Source organism: Haemaphysalis longicornis, unplaced genomic scaffold (genome assembly GCF_048455015.1).
Source record: "Haemaphysalis longicornis isolate Haplotype H1 unplaced genomic scaffold, Haemaphysalis longicornis Haplotype H1 scaffold_2, whole genome shotgun sequence".
Taxonomy (NCBI): Eukaryota; Metazoa; Arthropoda; class Arachnida; order Ixodida; family Ixodidae; genus Haemaphysalis; species Haemaphysalis longicornis.
Window position 1 is genome coordinate 230,997,077 of NW_027526295.1, and position 12,572 is coordinate 231,009,648.

Below are 12,572 nucleotides of genomic sequence, written 5' to 3' on the forward strand. Positions count from 1 at the left end.
TGTATAGGGCGCACAGGAGTTTTGTAGTTTTCGTTAGAGACGCGGGAAATGGAAATTATGTTGGGAATATCCTTGGTCCACCAGAAAACGGAGGATTGGGCAGCTGTGCAGAGCCAGCATGACCTTCGGGCGTGGTGCGATGCCCGAAACAAGTCAGCATTTCGTTTTCCGGAGTGCACCAAGAAACCATGCGTATTGGCATGGCCCCGTATACAGAAAGACCAAAGACTACCATGCTTCAGCATGAAGCGGACAGTAATGACATAGTTAAACTATTTCCTTGGTTGACAGCGAGCGTTATGTTGAAACTGAAGCATGGTTTCAGGCTACGACAGGATAGATTGGCTAAAAGTTGCAAAGTTGTTTACCGTGATAATTACTCAGTCATTTCGGTTACTTAAGATTGCTCAAAATGTCCTTCATGCAACATTTTAGAATGTATACGTAGCAGTTGTGCATTCAGGAAGAAAGACAACAGCGCGCACCCGTATGTGTGTGTGCGGGGGGGGGGGGGGGGGGAGGTGAGCGGAGGAGGAGGGCGGAGGTGTGCTGGTGCTCTTGAGGGGACCTGCTGTCTGTAGCCCGTTTATTTAATTAGGAAATTCTGTTGTCTTGCACGACCGATTGAGCCTTGCAAGAACGATACTCCTGCGTCCACAGAACTTCAAAGAAGGTCAGGAAGAGTTAAACGAAAATTCTACCAGAAAGGCACGTTCGTTTCTTCGCCACCAGTATGAAGGTCCTTCACTTGCGCAGTGCACGCAGCTATGGGTTTCAAATTGGGTGTAGCAGTCGATGCACGCGTAGATAATAAACGCGGTAACAAAAGTCCCGATAACGCGCACACAATGCAACAGCGGCTACATCACATGGAGTTTCGTTCTAGTAAAAGCAAGCTATTGAAACTGCAGCCAGAACAAATATATTTTTCACTCTTCATGTACTGATACTAACGCTGTCCCGATACACTCTGAGTAATCCTCTCCAACTTCGTGCATAATAAAATATTTAGGCATTTACAGGAGTTGAATTTACGTTTTCCCTCATTAAAAATCACCTATCAGCTCCACCGTGGGCGCTTTTAACGACCAATTCAAACGCAAATACAGCATTCGAAATAAAACGAAATACACAATTTTAGCTCGCAGACGCAAGATACTGGGGCATCGTGTAAATATAAATAAATTATTATTTAAATATCAGAGAATGCATAACTGATCTGCACTGCACAACTTAACGTACAATGCAACCTCCATCGCCAAAAGACATTAATTAGTGATCATGGGAGGATTAATCACTGGAAGGAAATGACTTACAATTCGAGGCCTCTTTTGGGTGTTGGCACTTGGAACATGAGCTTCTCAAAACCAGGGGCGCTTCTATCCTCGCGACATTGCCGTTGTGTTTCAGGCCCTTAATCTGGGCGTCTCTGGGCAGCCGCCGTCCAGGGAAAAAGCGGCCGTGGACGCAATGGAGGGGCTTTAGTTGAGATCGAGGTAGAATATGACCACGTGATCGTTGTTACTGTCGCGACGTCGTCTGCCTGTGGCAGGGCTGGTGACCGCCGTGCCTTCACATTTAGGATAAAGTCTGGGACTGGCTCGGGGAGCTGCAGCGCGCCTTTTTTGTCGAACCCCTGTTCTCCAGTTTCCTAGGTTAGAGGAGAATACCGCCGAACAAAGCTGCCTAATCGCAGGGGTGAAATTGATTGTCGCAACATCGCAACAAGGGGACATTGTCGCAACATCGCAACAAGGGGACATTGTCGCAACAAGGGGACACTCAGTGCGCGCAATCTGAGCCCACTCCAACAAAACCCTCCCGGGCTCGACAGAAACGTGAAAAAGGAAGAATGAAGGGCTGACGCGAGGAAGAGGGGCATACCTTGCTGTGTCTCATTCGCAAAGGCCCTCTGCCCGCGCACGACATTCATCCAGCTAAACTGCATGTTTCATCCATTACGTAGCCCCATCGCATTCTTCAGTTACCTTGCACGAGTCTTGAATGTGTGCCCACGGCCGCTTGATCTCCCCTTTTCTAGGAGAGGGAGCGGCCGTGGTCAGCCACCGCCGCTTGCAGGTTGTTCTGCTTAACATACAAAGATCGTCTGTTCCCTTTCGGGCCTGCATCGTACCAGTCTTCAACCATCAATGACCGGCGGTCCCTCTTTTTTTTCGCCGCGAGTTAGTGCGGACCACTCCTTAGTGCGGACCAGTCAATCTCCTCTGCTGAGAACGACTCAGCCGGCCTATTATTCTCTGTGTTGCCACATGTCTCGTACAAAGGGACACAACGCATGCCTTTGTCGTCCCGTCGAGTCCGGCCGTGGTTTTGTGTAAACACCCTTGCGTAGGGCAGACATTGAGTCGTGAATGCTTCTATTAGTGGCACTTTCAAAGGATATGCAGCTTTGTTCACAGGCGACGTACCAGACATACAGGCAGCCCGGCGACGGCCGGAAAAATTTCGGGGGGGGGGCTGAAGCCCGGTCAGCCCCCCCCCCCCCCCCCCCCCTGGCTACGCCACTGGTCAGAACGCAGTAGCAAAGCAACACCACCACCTTTCATATTAGAGCGATCAGACCTAACTGCGATGAATCCTGGTGGGGTAAATTCTGAATCAAGTATGCCATCATGTAACCATGTTTCGGTGATCCCAATCACATGGGGGGAATACGAGGAGACAAGAGCAAGAAGGTCTGGAAATTTATTAGTGATACTTCTGGCGTTTAGATTAAGGAGGGTGAGGTTATCTGGTAGCTTACGTGCAGGTCAGGAAGGCGACGAACAACTTGACTGAACGGATGCGGGCACAGAAGGGGGGCGGTTTACTTTAACCCGACTTTTAACTAGCATATTGAGGTTAGTGTCCCAGTCATGATGAGTGTCGTCAATGTAAACATGGTCGAAACGTATTTTAACTGTGGAACCATTGCTACGATAAGATGAGGTGGCTCCCAAAGTTTCCTACGTAACGAACGTAGTCGTGCAGAATAATCTTCAGCAATGCGGAAATCAGTACCTTTTAGCTTTGGAGCATTGCTCAGAATATCCATTTTATCTCTGAAATCCAACAGTTTGAGAATGACTGGACGTGGAAGACCATTGTGCGCCGTACCGATTCGGTGACAGCGCTCAGTGCGAGGGCACACCATTTCCAAATGCTCGGACATAAATTTCGCAAAGGTAGCGAGTAAAGAAACATTTGTTTCTTCTGATTCTTCGGGCAAACCATGGATGATAATGTTGTTCCTTCGAGAGCGATTTTCTAGTTCGTCGTTTTTAGAAACAAGTTTTGAAACTGTTTGTGATAAGTGCAAAATCTCGGAACGTTCTGGCTCAGACAAACTGTTCACGGAAGACGCCGGCTTTGATTCGAGTGAAGACACACGCGCTTCAAGAGACTCACGACGGGCGTTGAAGGACTGCTTAATATCAGAGATATCGCGCGCGATTTGCTTTTGACCAGCCAGTATCTGCGAAAGTTTCCGCGAATGAATCAGAAACGCCCGGAAAAGGAGTGGATACCGATACATCAGAAGCTGATTTGGCGCGAGTCGATGGTCGTTTGACAGAATCACTTGTGTTATTAGTAACCTTAGGACGGGATTCCTTGGGAGGGCCCGGGTTCAGTTCAACGTCACCGCTTAGGATAAGACGATGTAAGCAAAACGCAATGTGTGAATAACAGGAAACAACACTTCGTGGGCAGGCACAGAGCAGCAGAAAACGATCATCGCTTCTAAAGCACGCAGCATCTGTGAGGTAACATACCTGCAAAAGCAAGCAGCGATCAGGCATCGTGCTCACGCCGCTCCTGCCTAGCCCACTGAAGAAGATGCCGGGATGAAGTCCTTTTAAACGGGTCGAGTGTGACGTCACTGGCCAGGAGTTGGTCGTCTTCCAGGGGTCGCTGCAGGCATCCCGGCAAGGTGAGCGAGGCAGACAGCCCAAGATAGGGCTATCTAGCATCACCAGTCTGCCGGGCACGTCGTCGATAAGAGATTCCGGAGGGACCGCGAAGTTCGCATGCGCAGGCCAGGGTGATGTGTCAGGCACGATCCTTGGCTCAGCAGAATACGGCAGCAGGGCGGTGGACCAAAAAGCGAACTGCAAAAGCAAGTAGCGATCAGGCATCGTGCTCACGCCGCTCCTGCCTAGCCCACCTACGAAGGGTAGCCTGCGGCGCTTTACTGCCAGTAGCTGCCAGCTTCATCGTGCGCATAAAACCTAATACCGTGAAATCTCGTTGATACGTTTATCAGGGGGACCGGAAAATAAAACGTATTATCCGGAAGTCGTATTATCCAAATAGGTCAAAAAAAGAAGAATATCCATGCTGCTTCAGCTACTCCCTTTTATGGAGCAACATTGAAGTAACTGCTCAGTTTGTATACCCTTTCTTCTTTTAAATGTCCAGGAGTAAATTCATCTAAAACGTTCAAAACGAAACTGCGGTATTTGTTGCTTTGGCAGAATCTGCCTTGTACGACAATCCATGTCGTGCCGTAAATCGGTGAAGGCAGCCTCCGGATGCTTGAATGTTTTGAATACCCAAGGAGAGCGAGTTACCGCTCTCGCCGGCTTAGTCAACGTTTTTTACATGTCTTTGTTTATGCACACATCATCTGCATGCGCAACATGTCGGTCTCTATTCAAGATCTCTCTGATCGTTGAACGTATCTGAGCTGGGAAAAGGCTGTCTCGGTACCAAAGTTTCCATCAGCAAGGCACAAGATTGTCAGTGCAGCGTTTGCCGACCTGGCGTAGTGACCAGTAGAGTCATGTCAATACTCAATTGGAAGTTGTTCTTCTGGGGCTTGCTGGAATTCCAGTAAGTGCTGGTTGAGAACGGCGGACCATCAGCCCATGATTGTGCAGATCACTACTTTGAAAAAGTCTATTCGGGGGAGAAAGCAGGTTCAAACTCGATTCTCCTGACACACTTTGAGGGTAAAAATACAGTAAATTCGGGTTTTACCTGAAAAAACAAAAACAAAAAAACAATCCCAAGTATAATTCAAAGTTGGGTTGAAATGGCATATTTTGTCATTGCAAGATGCACAATTTTGCCAAATGGTCAGGTGTCCACCACAAAAAAATGTTCCATTGGGGGTAGTAGCCTGGAAGGGAATGCACCCAATATTCCACACCCCCTGTGTTTGTGTTGCCCCTCTTCTAAATTTGCTTTAATATTGTGGAAATTGATGAAATGATTGTATGCTGCTTTATATTGCCTAAAATAGTTGTCAAGCAACGTTTTACTATTTCCTGCAACTAATTTGCATTATTAATTTGACGTTGTCATATTGGGCATATTATTGGCATCTTGCATAAGTGGCACTCTGAAACCACTGAAATGTATACCCACTTCCCCCCTCCCCTATTATCAGTCGCTGTTGACTTCCCCTACCAATGGCCTTCCAGGTGTCTGAAGGAGAGAATGGTTCATAAAAAAAATTCTCAGCAAGAGTTCACTCGTTACCTGTAAAATAGTAGCTACCTTAAGCATTTGCCTTTGCCCTGCCTTGTGGTCTTAAAAAGTCTCCTTACACAAAAATGTGTCCATCTGGTGTTTCATTTGGGTCCGTGCCTGTGTATACTCAGATTAGTGTGTTTATCCAACGCCGCCTGTATTAATATTGCCTGACGCGTCGCGCGCTTTTCAATGGGAAGGGTAGGGACGCTTAGTTCAGGCACTGATCCGCTATGTGGCGCGTGCCGGCGGACATTTCGCCTTACGTCACTGCTCGCGAGTCGCGAACGCTGCACCCACTTCTACAACGTGTGTCTGTCAGCTTGCCTGTTGGGCTTCAAGGGCCGTTTCGCTTACATCTTAGCCGTGACGGGGCGCTAGTTCTGTGGCGCACTTTTATTTCTCTATGCTGGGGATCTCGTTCAACGTGTCGCTCGCTTCATACTTGCTGCATTTTTCCAAAGATAAAGAAGGAGGCGGACTGAAATAGTGTAAGAACATACTGATTGTCGGGTAGACATATAGCTTACAGAAAAACGATATTTTCGGATGGGACAGCCATTATTTTACTGATATTTTCCTTTCTGGAGTATTTAGAGACGAAAAAAATGCGTGCACATTTTTTGTTCAGGCGATTACTTCTACGATTACTTTCCAATAATATCACGTGCTTGTAAACTTCAGAAAATTATAGGAAACAAAAGGATAAGCAGCTGCGATCCCGCCACGCTGTCCGGGCGCTTCTACAGTACAGTCCTCAATTTTAGAAGTGCGTACCGATGCGGAGTGCGAACAGGGGGGTCAAAACAATACCTAAATGCGGAGGGGATAGAGGGGGGATGCCCCACTCAGAAAAATTTCAGGGCCTGTGATCCGAGTAGATAAGCGCGCAAAGCCGGCCCCAGCCGAAAAAAACCATTGGCCGACCAATTGGTCCAATTTGCCACCCAATGGGTCCAAAGGGAATCCCAATGGGTCCAAATGGAAACCCAATGGGTCCAATTGGCCTATTGGAGCGATCCGAATTGGGCCCATTGGCTCGATTAGGATGGCCAGTTGGCCCAATTGGACCCATTAGCTCCAACCATAAAGTTAATACTACTGACTGCTCCAACATGATGACCCAATCGGGGAGCCATTTTGGATAGTATTTGGATAGTATTCAATTACGACAACCATTTGCTGAAATGTAATTCTCTCTCTCACCCTTAATTTGAAACCTTCAGAAATGTTCAAAACTTCAACCTTTACAAATGTATATTTATGAGGCAAATAATTTTGATATTACAATCAGCAATTCAAGATAAAGTTCTGAAAAAAAAACAACAAGCAAACACTAAAGAAAACTTTCCGACACGAGTAGTATCAAAATTGTTTTGAAATAAAACCACGATCCAATCCAATCGAATCCAATCCATAGACGTACAGTGGATAAGTGGTATTCAACGTGGTGCTGGCGGTGTAGGTAGTTTAGGCGTGTTGGTCGGTTGCACACGCAGTCTTCTCTGACTGTGCATTGCATTGGAAATGTAAAGTGGTCTGCAAGAGTGTGACAAGTGGCGACGATGATGTCGCATAGCAGTGTGTTTCAAGATGCATCTTTACGCTGAACGCCGCTAAGCCTCGCACCGAAGGAAGAGTGCCTCTGTTTATGTGAGTAACATAGCTGGTTCAGTTTTCCTTGCCATTTTCACTCCTCATAGCGTGAGCGGTATTATTAAGAATTAATTTGTCTGCCTAAATGTATTTCAGGGCTGTTCATGTTACGATTGACGGGTTCACGACGTCGCCACGCAACGGAGTTCGCCATGCATGGGACGTTGTTGAAGAGGTGAGCTCACGCCACTCAACATTTCAGTGCCTTGTTCTTTTAATGCGCAAAACTGCGGTTTATTATAAACTTAACCCATTGTTCGTTTTTGCCACTCACTTTGTGAAGGTCCAGCCAGCCTGCGGCGAGCGGAGCACGGCATGGACAATGGCCTGTGGAAAATTGCTTAAAGGCCTCCTGCGCTGCCCAGGGGGCGCTGCGCAAGCGGCTTCCGGGCAGTACTTCCGGGTAGTACAAAGCTGCGCGGGTCCCATAGGATCCCGTGTTGACAGAAGCAAAATGAGCTCGACGCTCCCGATTATTTTGCGACGTGGTCACCAGTTCATCCCCGACGCGTCCGATCTATTTCAGCGATCAACTTGGCATTAGGGGAAAAAGCTTTGCAGCGCTTAACACGTTTACAGCGCCGACGAAAGTGCCGGGACCGTGACGGCGTCTGCTACTCGCAGGTTCACCGATCGATGGTCGTACGAAGTGAAATTTTAAGTGAAATTTCTAGTTTAAACTTATACTCTAGGTGACAGAGACTTCTCAAAAACAGCCAAGAAGAGTGACGCAATCGGTGATGATCGCGCTTTAAAAAGCCAGCGAGTCCGGCGGACCGCAGGCTCGCCTGCTGCGGTGCGCCGCTCATTTGCGTACCTGCACACTATGCGTGCACTTTCATTAAACAGTGCTCGTTTGCGTCGCCGTTACGAATACACGGTGCAGCGTTAGCTTGCCGTTTTGTTGCGTGTCTCAGTGACAAAATGCCGCGACCGTCAGAAGCGTGAAATCTGTTTTGCGATTCCGAAATTAGTGGCCGTAAAACAAAGTGGTCGGGCGAACTGAGAGGCCGCTCGCTTTCCTTGTTTGCTCTCGTTTTACTTAATTACGCTCTTGCAGTATACATTCCCAGTTCGCACTTAATAGCCTATAGAATGAGGGTCAGCAACGGCCGAGTTCCATGCAGCCGACACGGTGGAGGGCTGGACGGCAAATCGGAAGGGGGGGGGGGAGGAGGGGGGCTTTGAATGCAAAGAGAAAAAATTCAGCGAATTTCTAATAATATTTGACAATAATCTGGCGAAGTGTGAAGATGGGGGTGCAATTCAACTGGAGGACGCCAATTCTCTGTTCTTGCCTCGCTGTCTAACTCCATTTGAAGTCAAAACTGGCGTGTCGGCGTTCAGATTCGACGACCCCTGCACTAGAAAACCAACACAGTCAGTGATGATCGTATGTAAATATTCGGGGCCCCGCGCCGTGTATGCGGCTGTGTTATGTTATGCTATGTTATGTGGTGTTATAGAAGTACACATCTCTGCAGGCAGCGGGCGTGTGATTTGGTGCATGTTTTGCGTCCTTTAATAGCGCTTAATTTGTTTATTTGGCGCTATTGCCCCACCTACTCGCTAGCATACATGTACCCTCCCGTTCGTAAATCGTGCGGCGTAAAACGTTACGCAAGAATCATTTGGTTTGCGAAAATACGAAACAAAATTTCCACTCGTTTCAAAGGCGGTGCCAAGCCAGCAGTGTCAGCTGAGTCGGCTTCGCAATTCTTGCGTTCGCTTGCATGCTCCCGCTGAAGCAACCTTTTGCAGTTACCTCAGGATATAGGATGAGCAGCGTTACGTGTTTATGCTACTCGTGAACTTTCCTTTGTCGACCGAACGCAAGAAGAAAAAACTGTAACTGTCGTGAAACAGTTAAACCACCCGACCTGGCGATACTGTCCCACGCCGCGACCATCGCGAAAGCTCGCTAAAAGAAAGCCGACAAATCGGCTTCTTTTAGCGGATATTATTTTGTTTAGCCTCTGCAACTACTTTAAGGGCTATTTCATGCAATATGCAGTCATTTAAACTCGCCACAAAGCGCCACAATCATCTTTCACTCTGGCTTGTAATTGAAAACACATGGAGAGCGGCGAGAGTCGTCTGCTTTTGTACTACCCAGGGGCGTTGGCCGCTAGGGGCGCTGCCTGTCGCCAAAACTCCAGCGCAGGAGGCCTAAAGGACGAACTGTCTGCATGCTGTGTATACAAACAGAGCAATAAAAATATTCATCCATTCCAAGAGTTCTATTTGTGATACAGGTAACCAACGCACTGCAAGCGGCAGCTCAGATGGAGTGGCTGCAGCAATGAGATAGAACCAACTAAAAGTGCAACAAGTTGGCGGCCAATGGCAAGACCTATTGGCGTTCCAATTGGTCGGCCAATAGGTCACCCAATGGGCCGCCCAATAGGGACCGGGCGGCCGTTGTATGGCACCACCGTCGTTTCAGCGAACAGCGCCGCCCGTGGCGAACCGCTCGTCAGTGGAATGACGGTGGCGGTCAGCGCAGCGTAGTTGTGCATGGTTTTCTTTCGTTGTTTAGCGGTGCGGCTTGCAAAGCGAACGTAACCCCGCGTGCATTTTTCAGATCGGTAAACTTTGAGTGTGGATGTGATGTTTACAAGGCATTCCATGCGATGGGCTCGGCATGCCATACGCCCATACTCAGTATTTACAAATAGCAGACGACGCTCAATGCGCCAAGCTGGAAGTCAAGCTGGAAGTGAGAGTTCGTTGCTTCATGCAATTTTTTCATGCCTGCATGCAGTTTCGCGAATCGAGGAGTATATTGCCGCTAAATGCTCCCACAAAGCCGGTGTGTGCAACCGATCTAGGAATGCTGCGGCGCTGGCCTTTCGCAGTTGATGACGAAACGGCGCCGACGTCGTGCACAAGCGAAAGACAAAGTTGGAGGGTGTCTTCGAAGATTTACCTCAAACAGAAATTGTGACGCTTCCGTATCTTCATTACCTACGGCTGAAACGTGTTTAATTTCACAGAAATGCTCTTACTACAGTCATCGGGAATCATTGATAGAATAAATACCGCATGATAGTAGAATGTTATTGCTTGTCGTGGAGAAGCATTGCTTTACAAGAATTGCAATGGTTGCTGGCTAGTTGGTAAATGGTTTTTCAAAAACCAATTCCTGCGTGGCTGAAGGACGTAAGACAAGAGGGTGCCCAAAACCTGTACTCAGCTTCACAACTGAATGCTGCGGTCGGTTTACAAGCTGCCACCTATGCTTGAAAAATCATGCACACCTCCGTCTAACGACGATGATGGTTTATCGCAAAGCTCTATCGTATGGGTTTCCTTGGTTGCCTTCTGGATTTAAACTTTGATTAGTTAAGCGTCGAATTTGACCAGCACGCAGTTTGGACTTTTGATCGCAGCGTCTTTGACTTTGACCATTTCCCATTCGATTTCGCACGAAGAAAGCTTTGTGTTCAACCACCATAATCATTAGACCGAGGGCTAGATGATTTTGCTGTTTAATTTTGAACTTCCATGCTCCCTCTCCAAATCTAAACTTTTTCCAGAGTGTCGGAAATGTGTCTGTGGTGGAGGACTCGGGCTCATGCACCTATATTTGAGGCAACTAATCGCGCGTTCTTGGTGTCTTCACCAGGCATTACACGATTTTTATAGGTACTCTGTAAAGAATACTTAAGCATTAAAAAACACCGGCTGACGTTAACACTGCCACATTTTTTAACTATCGGTGCCAGCCTTTATTCTACGCAGGGGGTAAAACGGGAAGGGGAGGAGGGATGGTTTGTAGCTTGGGCTGTTGAGTTGGTGAATAACTTTGGCTCTTGATAAAATGACCACCACAAACGTGGGATTTCCACTTCGGCTTTCAGGCTCCCATGCTGTCACAGTGTCGCTCACCAAAACCGAAGGTACAAAGATCACGGCTACAGAAAGTGTAAACTACCGCAACATTTCTACGGCTACACGGTAATCCATCTCGTATGCAGGTGCCTTTCTATTTAAAGCACCCGTATCGAGGTATCCCAGCGCTAAGGCTGGCGTGGAAACCGTAGTCATTGAAACCAGTGAAGATAATTTAAAGTGGTAGAAAAGAATTCTAATATTGCTAATAGTTTTATTCCTACTCAGATCGCGCGCAGCCAGCCGCAGAGCGCTGCAAAAAGCGCTCGTGTCAATGTAGCCCTTCCCCAACCTTACAAGCATCCAATAATTTTGCGCAGCCGTGAGTGCATTTAAGAAGAAAATAATACTAATAATAGTAGTTTTATTCGTACTCAGAACGGGTGGAGCCAAGCGCAGATCGCTGCAAAAAGCGCACATGCCATTGCAGCCGATACCCAACTTTAGACGCGTCCGACAAGTTTACGTAGTCATTACTGCATCTAAGAACTCAACACATCTGTTTAGACTTCGTTTCATCTCACATGTCTGCTCACAACGCCACCAAAACATACTAAGCACCGAAGCAAATACGACAAAAACAACAGGAGGCTGTGTAGTCCAATGCACCGGCTCATTCCACTGACGAGGGGAGCGCCGAGTGGTGGCGCCACCCGTCCAGCTGCCCGGTCCCTATAGGTCGCCCAATTGGCCGGCCAATGGGAACGCCAATGGGTGCCTAATACATCATTGGCTGACCAATTGGCCGACCCATTGGCATTCCAATTGGTCGGCCAATGGTTTTTTTCAGCTGGGGCATCAGACTGTGGCAGCGCAAGGGATTTTGCTTCGTGACAAAGGAAGTTTTATCAGTGACAGACCAAGACAGACAGGCATGGTGAAAAACAAGAAGGCGTAGGAGCGCCGCCTCGGGAACGCTAAACAAACTTTCCACTATTTTCCATAGTTTCCGAGAAGCGGCGCTGTCTGGCGGACACGAAAGCACGCTGGAAGGCTACGGAGCGGGGAAGGGTAGGAGAGAACAACAGGAGAGTGGCTGTTTGGCCATTTTTCGCTCACGCGTTAGGCACTGTTTATACAGGCGGCGTTGGTTTATCTCATCGCAGGAAAGTTAACCCTCCGTCATTGGATCAGCCTACCTGGATTTCCAGCACTTCAAACATCATCAAGACTCGGCCACTTTAAATAGGTTTTCACTGTAATGCACATGTTTTGATACATTTTCTGTGATCCCTAACTTATTTTTTATGATCATTCTTTTTAGTTCTTGCAGTTGACTTTTTTTTCCGCTTTAACATTGAAAGGCTGAAATGCATTCAGTATCTAGTCATTTTTTATAAGCGTGTTTTAATTGCTATGGCAACCAAATAGGACGGGTTGTTTCTAATTTTTGCCTTTTATGCATATCAAGTTTTTATCTACTCCCACATCTTTTGGTCACCTTTTATTCTATTTTGACTTGTCATGTTTATTTTGAATAATAAAATTGCTAGTCTTGCAAAAGTTGCTCAGTGTGCTTATTGCTGCATTTAAGGTGTGTCTAGTAC

General features: G+C 47.4%; 1 long non-coding RNA gene across 1 annotated transcript; it reads left to right on the plus strand.

Annotated features, from left to right (window-relative positions):
• The first annotated feature begins 6,823 nt into the window (after positions 1-6,823).
• LOC144167677 (uncharacterized) lies at positions 6,824-8,131 on the plus strand. Its single transcript, XR_013322088.1, has 3 exons — positions 6,824-7,128; positions 7,228-7,306; positions 7,415-8,131. It is a non-coding gene; the product is annotated as an uncharacterized LOC144167677 (long non-coding RNA).
• Positions 8,132-12,572: the final 4,441 nt, after the last annotated feature.